The sequence below is a fragment of the Acanthochromis polyacanthus genome, chromosome 13, assembly GCF_021347895.1.
Source record: "Acanthochromis polyacanthus isolate Apoly-LR-REF ecotype Palm Island chromosome 13, KAUST_Apoly_ChrSc, whole genome shotgun sequence".
NCBI classification, from domain to species: domain Eukaryota; kingdom Metazoa; phylum Chordata; class Actinopteri; family Pomacentridae; genus Acanthochromis; species Acanthochromis polyacanthus.
The window spans coordinates 36,128,026-36,154,491 of NC_067125.1; the positions used below are offsets into that span (position 1 = coordinate 36,128,026).

Genomic DNA, 26,466 nt, shown 5'->3' on the forward strand with positions numbered 1-26,466 from the left:
TTCATTCGTGTCTACGTACATCCTTGTGGCTGAGACCAAACGAGCGCAGACGGAGGTGGTAAAGCATGTGAGCACCTCTAAGCAGATTTGACACGTTTCCAGACAGATGTGAGCTCATGATTCACACCGGTTGGTTTGCCTGAAGCACAGCAGATGTTGGCAAAAAATCCCGACAACTTTAAATCAGTTTTTTTTCTGCAATTAAAATAATGGAAAATTCATCATATTCTTGCAAATTTGCTCCTTCAGAAAGTCCATTTTGTCATTAATTCTTACAGTCACATGACAGCAACGTGCCAAAACAAACATGTGTATCCGGTTAGTCTTCTTTCTCTTACAGCACTTTTATGTAACTGAATATTCCTTGGAGAGGAGAGTTTTCATCTCCAGAGCGGATTCAGCCCGCTGTTTGCTGTCATCAGCACGTTGGTAGATACGGGTGAAATGTAAAAGCAGGCACTGAGAAATGAATGCCTCTTTTTACATGCAAGAAGAGGAATATTTATAGAATCAGAAAACATCAATTTTGTGAATTGTCTTTGGCTTGCAGATACGAAAAATGTCTCCAATCCTTGTATTTATGTTAATCATGTTTCCCGGTCTTGTATTTGCTAAGTGGCTTTTTGGAGGAAAACAAATGAGGCAGTACATTTTGGACATGTACTTGTTTCCCCAGTGCTTCAAGATTTTAGATTTTTTTTCAGAAGGTGAAAGCTCACATGCTGTGATGTTGATGAAGTGGTAAAAGACCACTGCTTGTGTAGAAGTTTGTCAGAAGAGCAAAGTCATTTTTGGAGGTGGCGTGTGTGGTGCGTCATTTTCAGGAGTAACTCATTAGTTGTGAATGTTTGACTTGTTCGCTGTTACCTCAGTCTCTGCAGCTTCCCAGGCTTGTCACAGCACAGCCCTGCTCTTCGATGCTGTATATTACCTGCCGTTGATTTAAACCTGCAGTCCGTACTGTGCACTTACAGTTCCCTGAAAAAGATAAGGTGTCATTAAGCATTGGACACTGATTTGATGAATGTTATCACCTGGGATGGGATTTTATGCCTCATTTGCATCACAATTAAGCACAATTTTGCACATTTACATCACCAATTTTACACTAAATTACATTTAAATGTGTATATTTTCCATATGTATCTTATAGGATCTTCATTTTAGCTTTAGATTTGTCTGGTAAATCCCAATAATGAACTATTCTGTAGGTTCTTAACATTAGCATTGAGTTTAGTCAGGTAAATCTGTGTTTTATGTGATTTTGTAGCCTTTAACCTGCAATATTGAAATTACTCCGATAAATCCACTTCATAGATAACACTGTAACCTTAATATTAAAGTTTAAACCAATCTCATTTCTCTGTTGGAAAGCATTTTGGCTCAAATGTGTTGCATTAATAACAGTGATTTGATAACTATAACGATGTTCAAACTCATATCCCTACAAGAGTAAATTGATTTATATATTTATTTTACAACAGTTTTGCAAATCAATCCAATTACACACACACATTTGAGCATTTCTGACTTATTTTGCGTTTTAAGACTATAAACTAAATATCTTCAAGGTCCAGGTCTATTACCAGTCAATTATGCAATTAGGGTGGATGAATCAGGCCTCTTGTAATAAAAGATGGAAGGTTAGCCTAAAAGTCAATAGTCATTACTTGGTTTCCCCTGAGAAATCAACAAAACTCCTTTCGGCCTTTCTTCGCTTTCCTTTGTCCTGTCGTCTTCAGTTTGTAAGATTATAGCCGTGTTATGTGGGGGAGCAGGTCAGTCCCATCTCTTGGGAGGCATATGTTCCTCATCAATACCTTGATCAATAAGCTGCTGTACTCATGCTGCTACCTTTGGACAAGCTTGGTTTGAAGTTTCCCCCATTATCACACTAATAAATGGTGAATGATGATGAATATAGTTCAGGTTATTTTTGCAGCAGCTTTAATTGAGAGTAGCAGTGTGACCACATCAGGTTTGAAAAGGTCTGACTTAATCATAAAAGGTTTCCATTAGTGTAGATGCTATATCTGGCTCTTAGTCAGCAGACCAGTATTGACGTGTGCGTGTGTGAGGTTGGTTCACAGGAAGTGCAACAAAGATCCATAAACTGAATTCCACCTCCCTGCACTGAAAGCAGTGTGTGCATCATAGCAGCGGCTGTAATGAGGTTTACACTACGTCTTCAGTCAATGCAAACACATTGTGCTGACTCTGTGGTCATGAAAGAAAAGGAAAGTTAAGTGCAAAATGGTCGACTAGAGGTTGGGAATTTGAAAATGGAAAAATAAATGAACTAATGGTGCCCTGCTGTTTTTTTTATTTTTTTTGTAAAACAAAGTTATTTCCATTCAGTGTGTCTCACCAAAACACATGGCTAGACAGACGCCAAATGCATTTCCTCTCTTATAAAACACTTGTTTACTTCCATGTTTGCGTGCCAGCCGTCGTCTTCAAGTCAATCATGTATAAGATCAGATTGTGTAGTAGCTCCCTGTGTGCATGCATAGGAAAATAGTCAAACTGAAACCCACTCCTACAACAGTGCTGCTAGCGGTTAAAAACTCTGGAGAATGAGCACACAGTGCACTCATAACACGCTTTGTTGTGACAAAGGAAGGCTTTAAAATTGAATTCAGATGTCTATATCCAATATCACAGGGTTTTTAGAGTTTTTCAGTTTTTATTTTAGTTGAAAACAAAATGTTTTTGATTTGAGGACTAGTGGAATCAAGGGGGATCAAGGTTGCCCTGAAATAAATGCATCAATGTCTGGGACCTTTGTTGACACTTCTACATCCAGTCTGTCCTTCTGTCCACTGTATCTACCAAATATAGATTCCAGTTAAAAGATCAGAGCACATTATCTTCTGTTCATTTGACTTGAAAATTTCAAATACCAATTCACTTCCAATAACTGTGAGCAAACTAAGCAGGCAGGAATGACTGCCAGGATGAAGATAAGCAACAGACTGCTTTGACACATTTACGGTCATGGGGAACATAAATCTAGGCTTCTGACGGCCTGGGCAAAAAACATCACAGTAATGCAAAAGCACATGGAGTGACGAATGTTTCTGATGTTTAGAAACACCAAAATCTGTTCATGAGACTTAAGAAAGGTTGAACTATCAGTTACTGGAAACAGAAGAGAAATTCTGGATGAGATCCTGCTTTTAAAATGGCAACAACGTCTTGACAAACGTGTGTTGGTTTCCCTGCAGGGCTTCAACCAGAAATCCAACGACTAAATCATCATTACAGCAGTTCCAAAACATCCAGGAGCTCGTAAGGGCCAGTCAAGACCTAAACCTGAATTCCTTTAAAGATACGCAGAATGACAGGATGATAGCTTTTCATTGACACTCTCCCCCCCACCATCCAGATGGATCCAGATGTAGTGAAGTGTGTCTGACTGGATGCAGTGGGAAAGTTCTTTAAATCCAGATAAAACCATGAAAACTCAAAGGTGAAGTCCTTGTAATGCCTGGCATAGACTCAGCAACGTAATTCAATGGGCCTCCTCCCACCTCCTAATTGTAGACATGGTTGTAAGATAAAAACATCAGATTTGCTGATTCAGATAAACATTTTTAGGTCCAAACTACAATTTGCTAGGTTGGCTTCAGCCTCATATCGTGTGTGATTTAAACTCAAATTTCTGTGTTAGCTCATTTAAAACACAGTTCAAGTTGAAGTGACTTGATGAAATTGGTTTTATAACATGTTTTCTTCACCTTGAGTTCAGAATTACAAGTCTATCCCTCTAGCTTAACATACCAGGACAATTCAGACAATTAAGACTGGTTAACAAAAACAAAACAAATTGTGGCTAAATTGTTTTGGTGTGTTTATTTTGCCCATGAGGCTCTTCGCTTCCCCTGCTGGAGTCTCTTCTTCGCATCTCAGCTCCTCCCAGTGAAAATTAAAGACGTGCAAGGAAGCTGTAATAACTATCTGGGACATCTTTGTTCACTTATCATTTTAAAGAAACAAACACCTTGCACATGTCTACTGCAGCTCCGGCACTTCAAACAGATGTGAGGAAGGAATATGAGCAGCAAGCTGAAGTATTCTGAATAAAATGCCTAAATGTTTTGTTAAAGACCACAGTTAAGGCAATGTGCTGTTTGAGTTGAAGATGAGTAATAACAAAAACTTGCTGTGTAACTTTATGTTAGACTGTGGTTATGGTTTCTTCTTTTCTAGATTAGTCATAATGAATTAAGAAAATTACAAATGACGATGAAAAGATTCAAACGGCCTTTGCGTGCTAAAAATCGTACACTTGTATTAGAGTGTAACTGTTTCCACCACTGCCTGGATGCTCCAGTTACTTTCCCACCACATGAGCCGACCAGTTAACAAAGACAGAAAAGTGGTTTCGCTGTCAACTGAACCCTCCATGTAGGAAACACCTGTGCTTTCTCACTCAAAGCTCCTCCAGAAGTCTGATCGCTCCTTAATACTCGTGTCCTCCTTGATTTCCCTGTAGGGAAATCAGTATTCTAATCAGTATTCTAATCTGGAATTCCAGATTAGAATACTGTGAGCTTTGCAAGAGCTTGAAGTGACATGGTGGGGAGGGGGAGATCGATAGATAGATAGATAGATAGATAGATAGATAGATAGATAGATAGATAGATAGATAGATAGATAGATTGATAGATTGATAGATCTGCCTTTCTCATTTTCTCAGTTGGTAAAAATTAAGAAAAAATTATCTTTTTAGACCAAGATAACTTTTGCCAATAGTAACTCCTTTATGTAAAACACATCTGACACTCACTTGTTAGCAGCTCAGTCAGTTCAACTATTTATTATTTATTGCTCCAATAGCGCAGATGTTGTTGGCCGTTGTTCTCTAAGTTGATTTATCCTCCTCCTCCATCCCCCACCTCAGCTCACTAACAATGTAGAAAACTTAAATCCAAAAGCAAAAGAAGAACAAATAAAATTGATCTGTGTTTTGGTGGAATCTTGTTGTACTGTATTGATTTTGACATTTGAAACCGTTTTTTTGTTTCTGGTTTTAAAACAAAAACAACGGATGCATGATTTTTGTTTCTGAATTGTAAAAGAATATCAGATTAACCCGTGATGCCCAGACCAGAATAGTACAATTAAATGTAAAGAGACATGAATTGTGACGGAGCTGAAGATAAGAGGTCAGCCTTGTCTGCAGGGATTTTAACCTCATTGTGAGCTTCATCTAGGTTTCGACAAGGAAAGATGATGCTCTGCATTCAGCAGCTGGCTTTGTGAAAAGGAACAATGAGGATTCTCTTTCTTAGTGCATGAACGCTTAATCCTGAGCTCGGCATACGCGCGTCTAACACACATTCAAGTATGTGCATACATTTACTGTTATTACAGCAGTATGAAGCCTGCAGGGTTTCTAACTCTGTTGTTCTGGTTTGTCCTCACGTTTTTGCTCAGTTCGAGCCTTACAGGAGAAAGTGGAATGATAAAAAAATGATATCAATGAAGATCCTCGAGGTAATCAGGTGTAGATGTTGAATCCTGTAATATGCCACTGAAGTGTGAGGATGCTGGAGGACGAGGCCTTAGGCTCCAGTTAAAGGACAGTAAGAGGTGAGCAGCTGCAGACGGGATTTTTAATGGCTGAGGAACAGAAGGACAACAAGAGGGTAAAGACAGATGTGGAGCGCAGATGGGCGACAGAGAACAAAGCTGTACAGGTCATCGTTCCAGTGTGGGGTTTTAGTAATTCAATTGATAAATATTTCTGAGTCAGTATTCCAGCTGCTTCGCTGAGCCTTCAGCTGTTGTTACCTCATGTAGATCCAGCTCTGTCCTCTGTTAAACTAGTTTAATACATTTTGTTGGTATAACACAGTTGCTTATTTACACATCAAACAAATATGATCTAACAATAGCATCTCTTTTGAAGCTGTGTTTCTGGTAACCCGATAAATGTGAAATATTCTCTAGTCTTCTACATCTCTTAACCCTCTGAACCTCAAAACCTGCTCACTGGTTTGAAAGGCACATTTTATTTAAGATGGTCAGCTTTCCAAAGGTACTTGAACTAATCATCTGTGACATGCTGTTCCAATTGAAAACTTCACTGAATCTAAGCGTAAAATTGTGATATTTCATCAAACATGCATCATCTAAAGAATTTCCAATAATAAGACTTTCACTGCAACCAGATTCTATAAATAACTAATAAAACTTTTTTCTTCAGCATAATTTTAAAGCCAGTCCTGACTTAGCTAGGACTAACAGTCACATGGCAACAATTATGAGACTTTTCAGCTAAACTGGGTGGAGCTGTGTTTAGCAGATAGCAAACAGGTATGGACACAAATTTAATCTGAAAGTTGTAATATAGCTACAGTATGTAAAGTCATCTTTTTTCCAGTATTAGCTACACCTGCGGGCACTTGGATTTTTTTTCTTGTTCCAGGTTTTTGTTGGTTTTAGTAAAAGAAATAATCAAAGAAATTAAACTTTTTTCTTTGTTGTCTATTGCATTATAATAACAGCGACCGTCTCCACCAACGTTTTGAGATAAAAGTCTTTCTTATCAGCTTCTAAATGCTTGACTATGTTCACCAGTCACTCATTTTCTCCATCTCATGTTTTGTGTTGAATATGCAACTCACAGTAGGTTTTTAAAGATTTCTTTTTTATCTGAAAACAGCTAGAGAATGAGTTCAAACCGTACAGGGGGCTAACAGACCAAATACTGAGTCTTGTGCCAACTCTCTGTGGGTTTGTCTCTATGAGCGACCCCATGAATAATCAGTTTAGTCATATATGGAAGTGAAAATGGTGACTTGAGCCCTCTTTAGTCATTTCCTACGTAATGCATTTCTGTTGTGTGCCCCTTAAATGATCTCAGACCACTTCCAGAGAGATGCCTTGCCACATATGTTTCTGCCGGTTAACAGTGAAAACATTACTTTGGTGGTAATACCAGGGCCAGAAATATAGAGACAAAACATGGCACTAAAAACCCCCCAAAAAACAATAGAGGTCTGTTCAGAACCAGAGTTGTGTGCAAGATGGTTTCATGAAATTGAAAAAAAAAAGTCAACACATTTGGATAACTGAGGTAAAAGTTCCAGACAAGTATCTGCACATCTGAAACTAAAGACTCTATTTTACGTCAAGAAGATGTGAGGGATAAGAGAGGCTGGACGTCATAGATCAGCACATTCTAGGGGAAACAACAGCGTAGTGATACATCTGAGGGCAGAAAGGGATTATTTCATGGAAAAAATATGTAACTTCAATAAGCAGAGATGATGTTTTAGTGGTCTGATCAACAACCGGAGTGATACTTTAACTAATCCTGATCAAAATGTGAACTCATGTAAGTAATTTCTTTTGTTTGTTGTAAAGTTAATTAGGTGATTTGTGCCTTTTGTCAGTTTTTGACAGGAGAGCTTACTTTTCCCTACGCAATCAACTTGCCCAGTGGTTTTATGACCAACGTCTAACAGTTTATTGCATTGACCAAATAATAAAATTGCATTGAGCTTGGTAAATGGTATTAGTTGTGGGCCTAGAGCTATATTCTTCGGAGGAGATGAAGAGCCATCAGCCCAGAGTAAATCTGTCTTCTCCAATCAATAGCTGCCTCCAGACTAATTTGTTTGGTTACTCATGATCTCAGTAAAGCCAGTGGCTGGCTGTCAGCATATGTATAACTTTCTGCAAATTGTGTTATTTTACAGTGCTGCTTTTTAAAGATTACAGTTACAGTTTTTTTTTTTCTGATGTGATCTAAGATAATTTGTCTTTCATGTTTCAGGCAAAATGTATATAATCTCTCATAGCATCATACTGTATTTATTTATTTTTTTAAATTATTTAGTCAGTTTGTGGACATGAGGAAAACCTCAAGTCACACCGCATCATCAAACAAATTGCTTGAACTGCAGGAGCTGTTCATGGTTGATGATTGTTGTCTGGTCAAGATAGAAAGAAAGGTGATAAAATAGAAACAAACGTAAAATATGAATGAAAGGACCTTGCTTGCAAAAAAAGCAAAGATTCTTATGTGCACAAATTTACAAAAGCTGTCTCAGTGTCACCGAATCTCTTTTTACCCACAGTGTGAAAACAGTGAGGAGATCCTTTCCCCCTGTACCACTTTCTGGAAGATATTTGGTGCAGTCAGTAGAATTATTAGGAAAAGATGGAAGATTTATTGTAAATATTATTATGACTATAACTATATTGTTGTTTACTGCTGCTCACTGTATGCTGTAACATGGGAAATTTCCCCTGACATGGGGAGTAATAAAGATGATCTTATCTTACTTTGGTGTGCCAGATATTAGTGGGTTGTGTGTGTGTCTGAATAGAGTTTTTTTTTTTTTTTTTTGAGGTTTGACTGAGATAGACCCAGTTGTTGCTAAAACATACAGAAAATATCAGGAAGTCTTTCTCATGCACCTATTTACTGCATCCTCAAATACATATTAAGTGTTGTTCATATTTGCCTTCCTGGTTCTCTTGCCACACAGTTATTTGTGCATCAGTCAGCTTCACTGTTCACACAGTGTTGCATGAGCTGTGCTCCACACCCAAAGTGTAGAGTTTCTCAACTTTAGGGCTGGGACCCCTGATGGAGTCAGTTTAAACCGTCAGGAGGTTACAAGACCCCAAGACAAGGCGCAAACGTATACAAGGAGAAAGTAATATGCAGGCGTATGGAAGAAACACATTTCCTTTTTGGGTTAATAAGTTCAAAACAATATGTCGTCTTTGGTAAAGTTGTGTGGCAGCTGTTCTCTTTGTTGCATGAACGTATAAAAATGTACTCTATGATAAAAACAATCTATTTATAATTTGAAAAACAGGAATAGAACTAGTATCAATTCACTAAAATGCATATTAAGCACACACCGTGCTTTTGAAACATGTTCTAGTACACCATACTAACATTCAAATATCTTCTTAGGAGCAAAGGATTTTTGTTTATTTGAAGATATTTAGTAGTTTGTTTAATGGCTTTTTTTCATATCCACGTTTATTTCCTATTCACTTATCAACCCAAATCCTTTCAAATCCACTGATTGTGTTGCATTGTGTTTCCAAATCTGCAAACACTTAAAATAACTACAACCAAAGACGCCTTATCAACAACATTCACAACTTCTTCTGCTGACAACAATGAAGTTCCTGAATCAGAGTTATAAAGCTGATAAAAAATGTTGAACCAAAATGAATTGAACAAGTTGCAAGAACAATGCTAACATCAGTGAAGTCATTAGGAAACAATATTGTTCATCTGGCTTCATGTTTGTGTCCATCTGGTGAATGTAAGTCTAAGAGTCATTCTCATTTTACTGGTGTTTCTGGGTTTTAACAGTTCCTGATAAACACTCCATTATTCACCAGATTTTCAATTTAGCTTTGTTTCAATGGTGCCAATAACATTCAAATTATCTTAAGATCTTTTACAAAACCCAGAGCCTGAACACCCAAGAGGAAAGCCAGTAGAGACATAGAAAAAGAGAAGAGAGGAGAAAAAAGAGAGGGCTGGCTTGGGTAAATGTTTGCCATGTGCATGTAGCGTGCTGACAATTTTTGGCTAGAAGCAGCCAATAAAAAGCATGACATCCAATATGGAAATGATGTAAATTAGGCCCAGCTGGTCTATGTCCTGTCTACACGCAGATTTTTTTAATTCATTTTGTTAATGAAAGAAGTCCAATCTGGTTTACAAAAGGTTTAATAAATGATCGTTAACATTACAGCTTAACACGTGAATCCAGGTATTTTGCCAACTCAGAGCCAGATTCAAATTTGAACCACCTGCCCTCAACCCATTCCTTGGCGTTAAATTAATTCATACATGCTCTTGGAAAATGCAGGTGCAGAAATAACAACAGGATTCCTATTTCCTCCTCCACCTTGCCAGCAGCGCCAGGTGATATACGACCTAATAACACCTGGCTGAGACGCAGCGGTGAAATACAACACCCTCACATCAAACAAACCATAAGGCCGGACATGGTGATCATCTGTCCTAATGTGCTGAGGGGCATGTGAAAAGGGGAAACAGTTGACACTCTGCTTCAATAAAAACATTATGTGACAGAACACTTGCTGCACCCAAGAAACCGCAGCCATAATTAAGATTACACAAGACGAATGCACGACAGTCTGAACTACGTCAAAAAGATACAAACAAAAGTAATCAAATGAGAATTCAGAATGAAATAATTTAGAGGAATCACAGAGGAAGTGTTGATGTTATCTGAGTCCAGTCATAAATGTTCATTCTTGTTCGATGAAGTGGACTCCAGCTGGCATCACATCGGTTATGATTCATCGCGTTCGCCTTAAAAAACACTGAGCAGTCGCCCTGTGCTGTGGCCTGGCTGGGTGTCCATTTAATCAAAATTAATCAAAAATTCATCCATCTGACAGTGTGACGAATCGCTCAGCTTCATGAGTCAATAATGGATTGTTCCTGCATATCAAAACAACAAAAAACACCCAGTTGTTTCTTTTTTTTCTCTTTTAAATTTTGGCAAGAGGCGGCCTTAATTTGTCTTCGTAGTCCCTACAGATTGTTTTCTGTCTGCTTCAAAGTGCCTTCGCAGATCATCTGAGCCAGAGTATGCAGACAACAGGGACTCAAGAATACAACAAGATAATTGCAACCAGGCAGCAGTGCAGATTTTGTGGTTTGGGATTTTAGGGGCGATCCCCAGATAGTGCTTACTAGCGTACCAAATCTGAAAATATGTGATGGGAAGAAATTTCCACCCCTACACTCTCCTCTTCTGCTCCCAGAGAATCCCATACTGTCCTAAAAATACATTCAGTGACATGGATGCTAACAAAGGTTCCTTTATTTTTGGTCCCTTTACAGTTTTAGATATGTGCTGCTTAGCTGTGGAGTTTGGAACAATGCAAGTCAAGTAGGGAGATGTTTATTTGTATGAAGAGGCCAATTAGTCCTGATGAAAACACGTACGCACTTGGTGGGAATGAAAGGAATCTGTTTCCAGGAAGACAGACGGCTTTTTCCAAAAGTAAGAAAACAAATTTATTTGTGATCATTTGGATCTCCTAATCTTGAAGCTGGACATTTTGTCTGCAGATAAAGCAAAAAACAAAACATTATTTTATCTTAGAAACAGAGACTGAACTGGCTCCTCATATACAAAACATTTGAAGGAAAAGTTTTTCTTTTTTGCTCTCTTGCTGCGACCTGATCGATGCCACTTGAGTGTGTGTGAGAAAAATATGAATGAAGCCTGTTAGACCAAAGAGTGGAAACAGGCAGAACCAGCTTTCCTGGTTCTGTCCAAAGATAACAACACATCTAAATCTCTCTAATTATAGTTATATTGTTGTTATATATGCGAACCATTTGTATAATCTGTGCAATAACCAGCTTTGGGATTTGCATCAGAAAGCTTCAGAGTCTATTTCAGGTGTGTGTTTGTGATGACGGTCCTAATTCAGGCGTCCATCCTTGTTTTTGTCCACTGATTGAGAGAAGTTGGTACATCTTTGCTGCTGATCCGCAGCAGATGGTCTGACGCACAAATCTGTAGTTCCAGCAGCCGAGTAGGAAAAGCTCACAGTTGGGTGATGACAGGATTAATGTTGGACAGCAACTGTACTGACATAAAACAGCCAGCTGAGATAATTAAATATCCAAATGAACATGCAGGCAGTGCTGGATGTGTATCAGCACTCACTTGTTATGATGGCCGTGTGGGTTAGTTGACATCAGCAGCTCAAAGAGGAAAAGAATTCTGCGGAACCACACAATAAATTCAGAAACCCCTGGAGTTGGTGACATTTAACAAACGCTCATCCATGCAGCTTCATCGGGATGTAATTGTTCTGTGCTTAACCAAAAGCAGTCTCCTATTATTGCTGCAAATATGCTGCAAAGCCTTTATATTAGTGTAATGAAGTGCAGCATGTCAAGTTTGTGTTTTAAATCCCAAAATGAAAACATGTACAGACCGCACGACTTTGTCTGGCTCTGCTTTGTTGACAGTCAGTCTGGGAAAACTAAAACTGAAGGCCTGCAGGACATATTAGAACGTGAATTCTTGTCTGCTTGTTCATTGTCATGGTCATGGTGCCGTATGTATTAAGTTACTTTTGTGTACACTGGAAAAAATGCCCCTCCCAAAACAAGAAAAAAAATTATAATTTCAAGGAACTTTTACCTCGAAATGAGTGAAAAAAAAAATCTGCCAATAGAGCAAGTGAAAAATGGCTCGAAATAAGATGTGATATTTAGAATATTGAGATCTTAAAATTAGCTGGGAAACTTATTTTAATCTATATTTTACCAGGACTGACAAGATTAGGTGTCTTAACCCTCCTGTTGTCCTCATTTACGGCACCCAAAAATATTGTTTCCTTTTCTGAAAAAAAATCTCAAAATTTATAAAAATTTGCAAAATCTTCAGGAGGAAAATTCCTTTAAAGTTTCCCTTAAAAGTTTTATTCAAAAAAATCTAAAAACTTGTAAAAAAAAATTAAAAAATGAATAAAAATGTTCCAAAAAAATCCTAAAAATATCTAAAGCTCTAATATTTTCCTTAAGAACATTCAGAAAAAAAATCAACCAAAATCCAGCGACTTTTGCTGGATTTTGGTTGATTTTTTTTCTGAATGTTCTTAAAGAAATTTTTTTAAACGTTTCTTTTTTCCCATCAAAAAATGTTTAAAAATTTCCCAAAAAATGTTGAAAATGTGGAAGTTTTCACTGTGAATATTATATTTTTTTCCACATTTTTAAACTTTAAAACGACAGGAGGGTTAAAACAAGATAATTTCCAGATTGTTTGACTTAAGATATTTAAGATGCATTGTCCTAAAACAAGTCCCTCCATCTGCTGAAATGTCTCTTGTAAGTGAATTTATCTTAAATCCAGTGGGATGAGACATTTAGACTAAAAACAAGACAAACAGACTTGGTAAGATTTGGAGTTTTTGCAGTGTAAATGTTCAAGAAAAGCATCAGGGAAATAACAAACATGAAAAGAAGGCCAAGTATTGTTGTGAGAATTTTAATTTTTGCCATAAAAAATGATGTTATAAATATCCGATATTCCGTTGCTGTTATCTCTTCTTGTCATTGCTGTGTGTAAAGATCCATCTCGTTAACTCCAAATGCCCTCTGTGAACCATAACGTCTTTAAATGAGGTCTAGTTTATCACCTGTCTAGGTGATAAAATTTCACACCGAAGCAGCTTGGAGTGATGCCCTATAAAGCAATAGATGTAATTTGAGCAGCCTTTATTGAGGCTGCTGTAAAGCAAAAGAGTTATCAGCCAGAGCATAAAGTAAACAGCAAGAAGAACCATGAAAAAAGCATTCATCTTAACCCACTGGAATCTTGACCTCAGTTTGCGCTTTACAGGTGCCTTGGATCTCCTACTATTTAAGACAACTGCACAAATTCGGTTTATTTTATTTGACAATGTGTATTGCTGTAATTGAATGTATAATATAGCTTTAAAGTCAGCAACGAAACAAAAAAAATCACTGGAGTATGTGTGATTCAAACAAAGCAACCGACTTTGTTTCCAATCATTAAGACACTCTAGAGGATTACTTCATCATTATAATTACATAAAATTACCACGTTTTGCCACACATTTTACCGCTAAGAACACAAAGCACACATCCAAGCTCTGGCTTTTTTAATTCCTGGAACATCGACTGGAAGACAAGATTTGGGTCATCATTACTGCACATTGTGGGCAACACTCAGCTTCATTTCTGATAAATTACAACCGTCTTACATCACTAGAACGGAGTCCAGGATGCCAAGCAGCACAAGAAGTCAGATGATTAGAAAGGTCATCTGATATGGTTGATTTGCCACTTCAGCCACATTATCCAAACCACTTCTCTCAAGTCGAAAGCCTCGGCCTGGTGTCAGTATCTCTTGGATTTATCTGAGCTGCATGCTGCCAGAGGTTTCCTTTAGAGGAAGACAGAGTCAAAGGAGCAACTAGAAAAGCACTCGGAGAGCGCATACCTCCGCCATGCCGTTTGTCTGTCTGTCCGTCTGTGTGTCCTTCTGTGTGTGTGTGTGTGTGTGTGTGTGTGTGTGTGTGTGTGTGTGTGTGTGTGTGTGTGTGTGTGTGTGTGTGTGTGTGTGTGTATGTGTGTGTGTGTGTGTGTGTCTGTCTGTTTGTCTGTTAACAGCATAACTCAAAAAGTCATGGACGGATTTTCACCAAATTTTTATAGGATGTCCGGAAGAGCAAGAGTAAGAATCGATTAGATTTTGGAGGTGATCCGAATCACCGTCTGGATCCAGGAATTTTTTGAAGGTCAAAGGACAATTGAGAGATGGCCGCCAGAGAGCCGTCCATGACTTTTTGAGTTATGCTGTTAACAGACAAACAGACACACAGACACACACACACACACACACACACACACACACACACACACACACACACACACACACACACACACACACACACACAGACGGACAGACAGACAAATGGCATGGTGGAGGTATGCGCTATCTGAGTGCTTTTCTAGTTTGAAGCTCTCTGTCCAATTGAGAGATGGCCTGGCCATCTCTCAATTGTCCTTGGACCTTCAAAAAACTCCTGGATCCAGACGGTGATTCGGATCACCTCCAAAATCTAATCAATTCTTACTCTTGCTCTTCCGGACATCCTGTAAAAATTTGGTGAAAATCCGTCTATGACTTTTTGAGTTATGCTGTTAACAGACAAACAGACAGACAGACAGACAGACAGACACACACACACACACACAGACGGACAGACAAACAAACTCCGGTGATTACATAACCTCCTGGCAGAGGTAATAAGCAAGCATGCCAGTTTAAAAATTCGAACCCTAAGCAGTTTTTGTGCGCAAGAAGTCTCTGAATTTTTGTCATGACTGTTGGTCACAACTGAGTCAGTCATGGCTTCTTGGCTGTGATGAAAAGCACATAACTTTCTTGTTTTTTCTTCAAAGAAAATGCCTAATGCAGAATTTGGCATGAAGAGAGAAGGAACTTTGAGGAAATATCATGTTTGTAGCTTTAGATTAGAATCATTTTTGGAATGAACCACTTATCAGACGTGGTTTCTTCGGTGACTGTAAATTGAAAATCTGCCGTTTTTTTCTGCTTTTACAGTTGCTGGAGCTGATATATGGTGGAATTTTGCTGACATTTTCAAAGATAACAAGCTTTTCAAATCCAGCAGTGGGCTTTGGGGTTCAGAGATTAAAACCTAATTCCACTTTGTATTGTATCTTAGTAGATGCTAGTGAGTCACTGCAGCCTCCAGTCAGCCCTCAGTCCAACAACTTTTGTTCTGCATTATAGTGGCAAGAAAAAGCTGAAGCAAAACCATATATTATTGTGGTTCGGGGTGTTTATGTATGGTTTGTTATTGCATTAAAAATCAACTTCAATGTGTCCAAACAAGGTCAGTATCCCTGGTTTCTTTTCTAGCAGCTTCTTCATCCTTTATGTTGCGCTGACATCAGACTGGACGCTGCAGTGACTCACCATCGCCTCTTGAAATTTCTGCAACACAATACATCAGCGTCTTTGACATAATGTCAAAGCTGTTATATTTTTCACATTCCGTTGCTAATTTCAATAGTTAATCTCTTCAACTAAAATACTGACATATCGCTCCTTTGCAGTAGGTTTTTATATGCACACTGCAAAAACTCAAACTCTTATCAAGTCTGTTTGTCTTATTTTTAGTCAAAATGTCTCCTCCCACTTGATTTAAGATAAATTCACTTAACAAGTGACTTTTCGGCAAGATGGAGGGACTTGTTTTAAGACAATGCATCTTAAATATCTTATTAAGTCAAACAATCTTGAAATGATCTTGTTTTAAACCTCATGTCGTCCTGCGGGTCAAATTGACCCATTTTAAAGTTTAAAAATGTGGGGGGAAAAAAATATGTTTTCACAGTAAAAACTTCCACATTTTCATATTAGAACTTTTACTGATATATATGGAATCACTTTAAATATTTTTAGGATTTTTTTGGAAGTTTTTTTTTTTAAATATTTACAATTTTTAGATTTTTAAAATTTCAGTTTCTTGCCAAATTTGGGGATTTTTTGAAAAAAATTAAACTTCTAAGGGAAATTTTAAGGAATTTTCTTCCTGAAGATTTAGCAAATTTTTTTTTTTTTATAAATTTGGGGATTTTTTTGCAGAATTTTTGGATTTTTTTCAGACATGGGAACAATATTTTTGGTGCCGTAAATGAAGACAACAGGAGGGTTAAGACACCTAAGCTTGACAATCCTGGTAAAATAGAGCTTAAAATAAGTTTCCCAGCTAATTTTAAGATCTCAGTATTCTAAATATCATGTCTTATTACAAAAAAATCTTACCAAGCCATTTTCGCTTGTTCTATTGGCTGATTTTTTTCCACTTATTTCAAAATAAAAGTTCCTTGAAATAAGTTTTTTTTTCTTGTTTTGAGAGGAGCATTTTATCCAGTGCAGCCCCCTCGTATTGCTGGCCCTTCCAACATTATCATACATTTTACGCATCCACAGAAGCTGTTATGATAACTGACAGGAATTACAGATAAAATCTACAAAAATAAGATGCAAGTTTTAAAATAGCAGCCTGTTTTAAAATGGAAGTTGCTCAGTGCCAATAAAAATAAAAGATGCACTTTATAACATTCAGCTGTGCTCAGCTGCTGATGAAGTTTGCACATGAGAAAGCACATCCAGATGGCTCTCTGTGAGGGGATGTGCGTCACAACCAATTTAGAATTAAGAAAATTGATCTGAGTCGGCTCTAAAAGTGACATAAAACCAAGTATAAGCCAATAATCATTACACTTGACATCAATCTTTCACGTTCAATTTTTCGCGGAGCACAACAATTAAAATCAAGTCTTGTCGCTGAGATGTTTCAGTAGATAATCTTCCACTGATTTCAAATTGCATGCAAGACCTTGTTAGCAATTCATCAACAAAACAGAAGCAACATCAGATGGATGCAGCAGAGGAACAAGGCAGCCTTATCTCGGACGCAGAGGAACCGCAGTGAACTTCTGTAGAGTCTCAGTCTGTTGCAACGGCTACAAGGTTTTGCAACATGCCCACTTGTCAACCTATTTTTTCTTTTTCACATATTGGCACATATCAGCCTGCTTCACAGTCTACATTTTCCAGTTTCAATCTTGGGTTTTCACACTTACAGTTGCTTCCACTTCCTCTTTACTGTTGCCACGTCGATTTTTTTGGTCAGCAGTTTCTTTCTTATTAAGCAAACAGTAACTCCTCTGGTTTCTAATCCTGCACATGACAGTTTTCTCATCAAAGAGGTCACACCAAGACGTCTAGTTTGCCTTGTATTCTTTGACTTACACGACTCGGAAGAAAAAAGGGCTGATAATTATAGATCCTACAGACATGAAGGATCTAACTCATTTAACGTATGATTTTTTTCAACAGTCTGTTCCTTTGACAACTTGTACATTTTTAGAAGAAGGCAGCTGTGTGTGACTAATGTAGAATGTTTTTATTGCACTGTAGTCACTTGTCTGCACAGATATTTGAATGGATTGAGTGTCAGAGCGACAATGACTGTGTGGATTAGTTTCCTCACTGAAGTCTATCCTGCACAATGCTGAAAAAATGTCCAATGGCTCCAGGTAACTCATTTCAGCCTTGGGCATTTCTTAAAGAGGAAACTGACTAATGGACTTTCAGACAATTCCCCTGATGAAACCTGTATGAAGACAGACATAGACTGACTTTACTGCTTCTGCTGCCACATAGTGCTATCTTTCTCCAGAAACACTGAGGACATTTACATTTTTATGATGGTAAATTAACAGCTTATTAGTGATCTCAGGAAGGTAGGAAGAAAATGTGATTATGCGAGAAAGGCCACTAAATGCAATGTGAGGGAAAATTACTGCAATGATTAAACTGATTAAATGCACATAAATGCTCTTGCCAGCGAACACCCACTCATTCTTCTTCTCAGTTTGTTTTCCTGCGTCTCAAATGTCACACACCACCTCCACAGTAACTTAAGTGCACACTGTGGAGTGGTAAAATTCCCCTGAAAATTAGAGACACACTGCGTTACCTTTGCATTTTATGTCTGCACCGTATGACTCACCGCCGACACAGCGTCAAGCCCCTTTGGGAACTTCATCTGGAGCAGAGGCCGGCAGCCTCAGAAAGCCTGGGCAGAAGAATACATATCTGATTCTTTAAATCCAGCTTGAAGCTTCATTCTGCTCTGTTTAAAGGAGCTCGGTGTGTGAAAGGTTTGATGTAGAAGTCACCAATTACGAAAGGTCTGTCTGAGCTGTTACAAGAAATACTATCAGCTTTTGTGAATATTGGATCAACGCACTTAACAGCTTTATAGCTCCCCAATAATGTGACGAACAGACTTTTAAATTTGTGTTTGACTTTTCTCTCACCCTTTGGCTGAGTTGCAAAAAACGAAGGATGTACAGATTATAAAGATACAAGAGGGCAACATTTTGCTGAGGTGTTAAATCTAAAAAGACGTGAGAACTCGATGATGTTATCAGTGTGCAAACTGTTCCTGCAAAGCACAAACATTTAAAGAACTAAAAACACAGTGAGGATGCCTAAAGAATAATACCACAACCATCAAGAGTTTGTTGGTTTTTATGTGTCAAATTGCACATAAAAAGGTACTACAGCATAGGTTTTTTTTCTCCCAACTTCAGATGCATATTTAGTTTTGTTATCATATTGCAAAATGAATTTGGGACCAACCAGATGCCTCCCTGGTAGTGCTGCATGATCCATAAGAATCTAAACATCTAAAGTACCAATAACCTTTGCACAGGACTGTATGCCATCTCACCAGAAACAGAAGAACGAGTTGGTTTCACACATCTTATAAAAAGCAAAGTGTGATGCTCACAGTTTAGTTATTTTTTCCCCCCAAAGTGGTATACAAGCATTGATATTAGCCTCAAGCTTTTAGGTCTGTTAATTCTATCTTAAAGACTAAATCAAGGTGTGAAACAGCAAAAACCTATCCAAAAATTAATTATTGCTTGTAAACCTGTATAACTGTGACACTGAAAGCTTCTTAAAGAGTTGAACTGCGAGTCTGCACTGTACCACATTTCAGGGGAATTTAGTGAATGAATCAACCTGAAGTAATTGACGTTTGTGTGTTACTCATGTTGTGGGGTTGTAAATCTAATTACACATCCACACTGTGGGCGCTTGCCGCCTGTTTGGGGTCAAAAACAAGTCCTTACAGTGGAAATAAATACTTTTAGGGTGAAGACTTGGTTTACGGTTAAGGGAAGCTTTGGCTGAAGGTTTGGGTGTGGCACATATTCACTGTGGTCGGGGTCATGCCAGAAAAATCTGGTAACAGAAGCTACGGCCAACAGTTCTGCTCTACCGGGGCTAAGGCGTTGGATTCAGGGGGTTTGTCAAGGGCATTTAATTAAAATATCAAAATGTGGCAAATGTCATCTCTAATAAGCTTGATTAAACACGTCTTAACTGTAGTTCGACACAAGGATGCTATAAATAATGTTTTTATGTGTTATTAGATTGTATTTGGAAGTGTGCAAAGTGAACGGTGTCACTTGCAGAGACACACCCACGCAGAATGACCCCGTTTAATGATTTCTTTTCTCCTTAGTTTTGTGGCCCACAGCATTAGTATTGTTGGCTGTGGTTTTCTGCTGAAAGACTGACTGTACAACTAGCTGCTATCGAATTATTCACAACCTTACGCAAGCAAAGCGGGCAACTGGTGAACATATCAGAGCATTTGGCACCTAAAGAGTCAGATATTTCTTTAAGGAGTTCATGAAGCTAAAATAAAATTTTTTTGACTTTTATCACTTATAAGGTGGACAAAAACCTGATACTGAATAAACATTTAAGTTATCCATGTCAGCTGGGGGGCTGCACAGTGGAGTAGTGGTTAGCACTTTCGCCTTGCAGCAACAAGATCCCTGGTTCAAATCCCAGGGTGGGCCTGGGATCTTTCTGCATGGAGTTTGCATGTTCTCCCTGTGCATGCGTGGGTTTTCTCCGGGTACTCCGGCTTCCTCCCACAGTCCAAAAATATGCTGAGGTTAATTGATCACTCTAAATTGTCCGTAGGTGTGAATGTGAGAGTGATTGTTTGTCTGTATATGTAGCCCTGTGACAGACTGGTGACCTGTCCAGGGTGTACCCTGCCTTCACCCGAGTCAGCTGGGATAGACTCCAGCACCCCCCCGCGACCCTAGTGAGGATAAAGTGGTGTATAGAGAATGGATGGATGGATGGATGTCAGCTGGGTGTGGCCATAAAACGTGACAGATAAAATAACACCCATCAGCCACAACACTGTGTAGCTCCTTCTCGTGTGGCCAGAACTGCTCTGATCTGTCGGTGAATTGACGGGGACCTTAGGTGGTTTCCTGTTGTGTCGGGTGCCTTTATGGATCAAGCTTTTTCTGGCACATCCCGTGGAGAATCGATTGGATTGGAATCTGGGGAACTTGGAGTGTTACGGCTCCTGGTGGCCTTCCTTTATCTAGTGGACCCTTTGAAGCTTCTGTGTGGGGATATGGCTTGTATGGACTTTTGATAATGGTTGACTGGTTGAACCATCACCCAGTCCTCCCCTTCATTCAAACTGCAGCAATCCTAACATCAGTATTTAAATCTGCAGCTAAACTCTCAGTTGGGGCGGCTCTGATTTAATGTGAGAAGACACACCAAACGTAGTCACTACTGTGTCTTGAAGTTTGGGTGAGGAGCTTAGTTGTTTTATTTTGTTATTTTGTCATAGTGAGTTTGCAGCTCTGTTAGCCCTCTTCTGGTTTTAGCAACACCCAGCAGCCCTGTTTTCTCTGCCACCTTTTGTTGTCCCTAATTATGTCACTAAGCAATAAATTGCTTTACCAAACCTAAAAAACCTGCTTTTATGTTCTGATCTTAACCCTGGCTGTAACATGCTAAGCTAAATGTTGCTGTCATTGGTGAGTGCTGTAGCTATTATTGGTTTGCACCAATGTTTAGGTGGGTGGTACATGTCAAAGCTACTTCCACCTGAACCCAGAACTTGGCTTTGTAATGACATGATCAGTGTTACTCACTTCACCTGTCAGTGGTTTGAACGTTGTGGTTGATGTCAGTGTTGCAATAGCAGCTGTTTTAAGAAACACACAAGAATGATATTGATTTTCTCTTCGTGCTCTTACTTCTTCTTTCTTAAAATGTGAAACTCCCTCAGAGACTGCTGCATTTCACCCTGCTGTAAACAGGCTTCTCTGAAATGCCAGTAATCTCTGCTCCGCTCATCCCTGTGTAATGATCCCACAGTGAAACAGGATCAGGAAGCAAGACTTAGGAAGGGTCCGCCAGGACAACGAGATGGGAAATAATGGGTGGTAGAGTGTAGACGTCCATTACGTGGTCTGTTTCCTGAAAGATGCAGCAGTCATTAGCCCCAAATAGCATCTTGTGTGTCTCTGACAGGATGCACTCATTTACACCAGACAAATCTGGGTCCAGGTAAATGAGGATTCTCAGACATCACAATATCGAAGTGAATCAATGCAGACCTGAAACAAGCCGATTTGTCTGTGTAAATATAATCTGCTACTAATTTGATAACAAATTCTTCCTGTCAGTAAAACATTCCCAAAAACTTCTTGGGTACATCTGCTGAATGGTGGAGGTTTGCTTGTTTTCTTTCTCTTAGGTAAAAATAACAATAATAACAATAAATGTTATTTTAGGGTGCCTTTCTCGACACTCGAGGACACCGTACAGGCAAACATATTCATATAAACACAAAATACAAAAAAAAAATGAATGTTTCCCATTGTTTTCTGTTATCTTACAGACATAACAAGGCAATTATTCAATGAAATAATCAGCAGATTTCACTATAAATGAAAAAATCGTTACTTGCAGTCCAAAAAGGATTTGAGTTTTATTCTTTAAGACATTTTGCTGCTGACTTACAAGCGAAGGAGCTTTTTGGTGTTGAGATACAGTAAGCAATCAAAAGTGAAATAGTTTCATGACTAAAATAACCATCCATCCATCCATCCATCCATCCATCCATCCATCCATCCATCCATCCATCCATCCATCCATCCATCCATCCATCCATTTTCTTCCGCTTATCCAGGAATAACCATCCAGTTCTTTCTGATTCAGTACTTCACAGTTTGCAGGGCTGTACAGGAATGCATCTACGCAACATACAGCGTATATGCAGCAATGTTCTGTTTATGCAGTTCATGTGTGAACTTGTGCTGATTAATCTGTCTATAAGCGTGGTCACGGTATGTGCCTTCAAAGCTTTATACCATTCTCTACTCTCTTAAATATCCACCACTATCCTGTGCACTGTCTCTGGGCTGCTCTTTAACCACTGGCTGATACATTAATATGCTTCTGTTTAAGGAGAGCCTGACATGTCATTAGTTTTGGCCCCACAGCCTGTGGTGCTTGGAGTAGACAGCCTCTGATTTGTGTCCCTATCTGCAGGGCTTAAGGTCTGGCGAAAGGACCATAAGAGGCAGGGTGGCATACGGGAGCACAGTCAGGGTGGTAATGTGGGGGTGAGATAACGATGGCGAGGATGATGGCAGAGCATATGATGATACATATCTGTCTGAAATGTTTCTGGCAACATTGCATGATGAATTAAGTGAGCGACAACTCTGCGCTGAGCAAAGGAGACATTTGTCACCGTGTTTGTTAGTGTGTTTTATGCCAGTAAGAGTAAGATTCATTTTTCCGACCGTATTTACTGAAATGACAAATGGTCGCAAGCGTAAGGTCTGTTTCCTGGTCAAAAGCCAAGACTGTTAAGAGTGTTGTGAGCTTTGAGTTTCATACTTCTGCGGACATCTTTATTTACTGTGGCTTTTAAAACATTTATGTAGTCCGCTTGTTTTGAAGTTACACCTTAAGTTTCCACATCATAAAATACAACAGGCTGCATTACACAACTGATAACTTACACGTGGATCAGTTCTTCTCAAATACAAACACTCAGTAACTGCTAGCTGTAACTAGTTCCAGTTGGAGTTACTTAACTAGCTGATTTCTGCTCCCTTTCTTCACTCTAAACAGGACATTTGATGAAAGGCTGCTTTAAATGGCGAGCAAAAGAACACAAAGTCAGATTACAAAATGAAAAATGGTTGCATAATGGTTGCATAACTTTAAAACTTTCTTTCCAATCATGCATACATAAATAAAGCAAAGTCATACCTGAATTTGCACAAGATTAGTTGCTCAGACATTCTTTTAACCATCATTTTTGAAGTTGTTACAGCCTGTGATGCTGCAGTGACTTTCTCTCTTCATACTCACTATTTTTCATTTTAAACTATCACAGATGTTTAAAGCAAACACATTGCTCATCACTAACAATGTATTTACTAATTAAGAAATCTATTAAGTTTGACCTGATTTAGTTAACTGCCGGTTAGAAGCTGCTAAGAGCTTAGCACACAAACCTAGCGCTGAATTTACAGTTACAGTTGATGGGCAAAAACCAAAGGACAAGGAAGTGGCTTTAGGTCAGTCTTGCAATTGTTGTTGCAATCTATACTTTTAAAAGGGAAAAGGAAGCTGAAGACACGCCAACTCTGTTGTGCGTGCATGTTTGTTCTGACTTTCAGTGTGCTTTTGTGATTCTAAGCTTTGTACTTTTTGTATTCAGTCTGTGAAATCAATCAGAATCCAGTCATAACTCCAACAACACCAGTTGTGCAATTCAAGAAAATTCACACAACCTCAAATAACATGATTACTTCCCAAAAAGTCACAAACATCTGGACATTGTTTTGTTCCACTTTGGATTGTAACCGCTTCAGAGATGATGACTTTGTCTCAGGGCTCAAAGTCTTTCAAGATAAAATCACAAGATAATTGCTGCTGTTTGGGGTTTGCATATTGACAGCTTCTTCCTCTCCATCCGCCTGTCTGTGGGTGTATCTGTGGATCAGCATGTGACCAATCACATCTGTGTGAGTTTAGCCAGTTGATGAGCATGTAGACGACACAATCTGACCTGTGTCTGGTTCCTCTGGTTGTCTGATTTGACCCGGCTCTGGACTTGCTCCCTCCGGCCCCTCTCACATTGTCTCGAGCTCATTAATTTCAGTCCAGGCCCTAGCAACAGGGAAACATTTACACCAATGTACAAAAGCAGTCAATCAGCACAAGCCATTAATTAGGCGACTGTTTGTTGGATATTACATGGAAGAAATGGAGAACTGTTGATAGAGAAGAGGAGCAAGGTGACGAAGAAGCTTAGCGGACCAGCTGCTGTTTCTCTCTGCCCAGGATGAATAAGTAGCCAGCTGCTGCTGCTCTGGCTATCTGTCTGCAGTCTGTCATACCTTAAAGGTCAATGAAAGAAAAAGTTGTGGTTTTGTCATGCAACTTTGCGTGGGTCTGCATTTGGAACACTGAAACTATAGGCGTGCTCACACCAAGCATGCTTCGTTAGAGACACGTGTTGACATTTGGTAGAGCCGAGCATAACCAGATGAACTGTGCTCTCAGCGGAGACTGAAACTGAACAGCACAGTCCTGCTCTCATCTTTTGGCACTTTCATCATTTTAACAAGAAAGTGCCAACAGCTCCATTGCATTTGCCGTTTGATTTGGCTTCATCCCGCAGTTCGTGTTTAATCTTATTTAAACTGAACTTAATTTGTTAATGTTGCTGATTAAGAAGTTGTTTATTTAGTCTATAAAATGACATGCCAGTCTTTAATATCATTACACTGATTACTTTTAAAAGTAAATACTGATCTCATGAAAAAATCTCCAAAATAGCTCAGATAGCAAGATAGCCAACGATAATGTCCACACGGCATTCCTGTAAACACAAAATGATCTTTTACTGTAGAAATGCTAAATCTAAGAGAAGGAGAGAACACAAAAGATTTTCAAAAGAGCAATTCAATTCAATTCAATTCAATTTTATTTATATAGCATCAATTACAGTCAAATTGTCTCAAGACGCTTGACAGAACCCATATGCCTGACCCCCAGAGCAAGCCCAAAGGTGACAGTGGCAAGGAAAACACCCTTTTAACAGGGAAGAAACCTCGAGCAGAACCCGGCTCTATATAGGGGGGACCCATCTGCCTGCTGGCCGGGCGGGTTGAAAGGGACAGAGGAGGGCAAGGGGGAGGGATGGGAGAAGAGGGAGGGGTGGGAAAGCAAGGAAAATACAACACACATTTGGATACATGCATGACAGGATATGTGGCACAGACAAAGTATAAGCTAACATTGAAAACTGACTCATAGTTTACTCTTATGATGTACGGCTCTGACATTAAACATACTCCATATATAGCTAGCAGTAAAATTCAAACAGTATGTAGATTAGCATAACAAGTATAGTGAGGGCAATGCAGAGTTGACTGGTGGAAAAGGGGAGCTGGAAGCAGAGGGCTGGAGGAAGATCAGTGGCAGCATCCCACAGTGGACATGGTGGAGGCTACAGCCATGGCCATAAGTTTGGACACAAGTACCATGACGCTTGTGAATCTTAGAAAATACCACAAAATTGTCACTTACAATACAGTACACAACTCCTGGGAACTATATTAAGTTTCATATTTAAAAAAACATCAAAAGAGTTTGGTGTCATTTTGTTATTCTTGCCAAATTCGGTTGTGAAAGTACTGCATTTTTTTGTTATTTTCTTCTAATATTATGTTTTGGGAACAAAGTTGTTCCAATTGTTGGAATTTATTGATAATATTATATCCCTTGTTGATTTGTTGACTAAACTGGTGCAGTCAAAAAATATTAGTTATGTTCTGTAATAGACATCAAAACAGACATAGTAAGTCATGCTGTGTCCAAACTTATGGCCATGGCTGTAGACCAGTTGGTGGAACATCGACCGCAGATCTGAAGCATCCAACTCTGGGACCAGGGACACTCGGAGAAATAGCACAGAGGCAAACAGAGTGAATGTACTGCAATAACGGTATACATATTAAATGTAAAGGTAGATAGAGAAGGGCTCAGTGCATCAAGAGAAGTCCCCCAGCAGCCTATAGCAACATGACTAGGGCAGCAAAGAGAGGTAGAAAAACAGTTCTTGTGGGTAGTTCCACTGCTCTGGATGAGTTTTAATGGTGAGGATAAGTGATGAGGAGAGAGGAAGGATGTTCAAAACTGTTTTGTGGCTGTAGATGAAGATACATTCTTCCATTGAGTGTAAAGCAGGTCCTTACAGAAACAAAGAGTTATGCTTATAAAACCTCCTCAGGATAAGTTGAAGTGAAACACTGCAGGACAGAAAGTGGCTGAAACATAAATGGCTGACAACCCTGCTGGTGGTTGTTCTGGTTATTAGATTTGCTGCAGTAAACAGATTGAGGATCACTCTTGTAGTATTTTTTTCTTTACATGTGTAATCTGGAAAGAGCAAGGACCGTATCCCTCTGTCTAACTT

General features: G+C 38.9%; 1 protein-coding gene across 1 annotated transcript in view; it reads left to right on the plus strand.

Moving 5' to 3' along the window:
- ptgir (prostaglandin I2 receptor) overlaps positions 1–26,466 on the plus strand; it is a 31,926-nt gene that overhangs the window by 2,760 nt on the left and 2,700 nt on the right. The window lies entirely within an intron of this gene.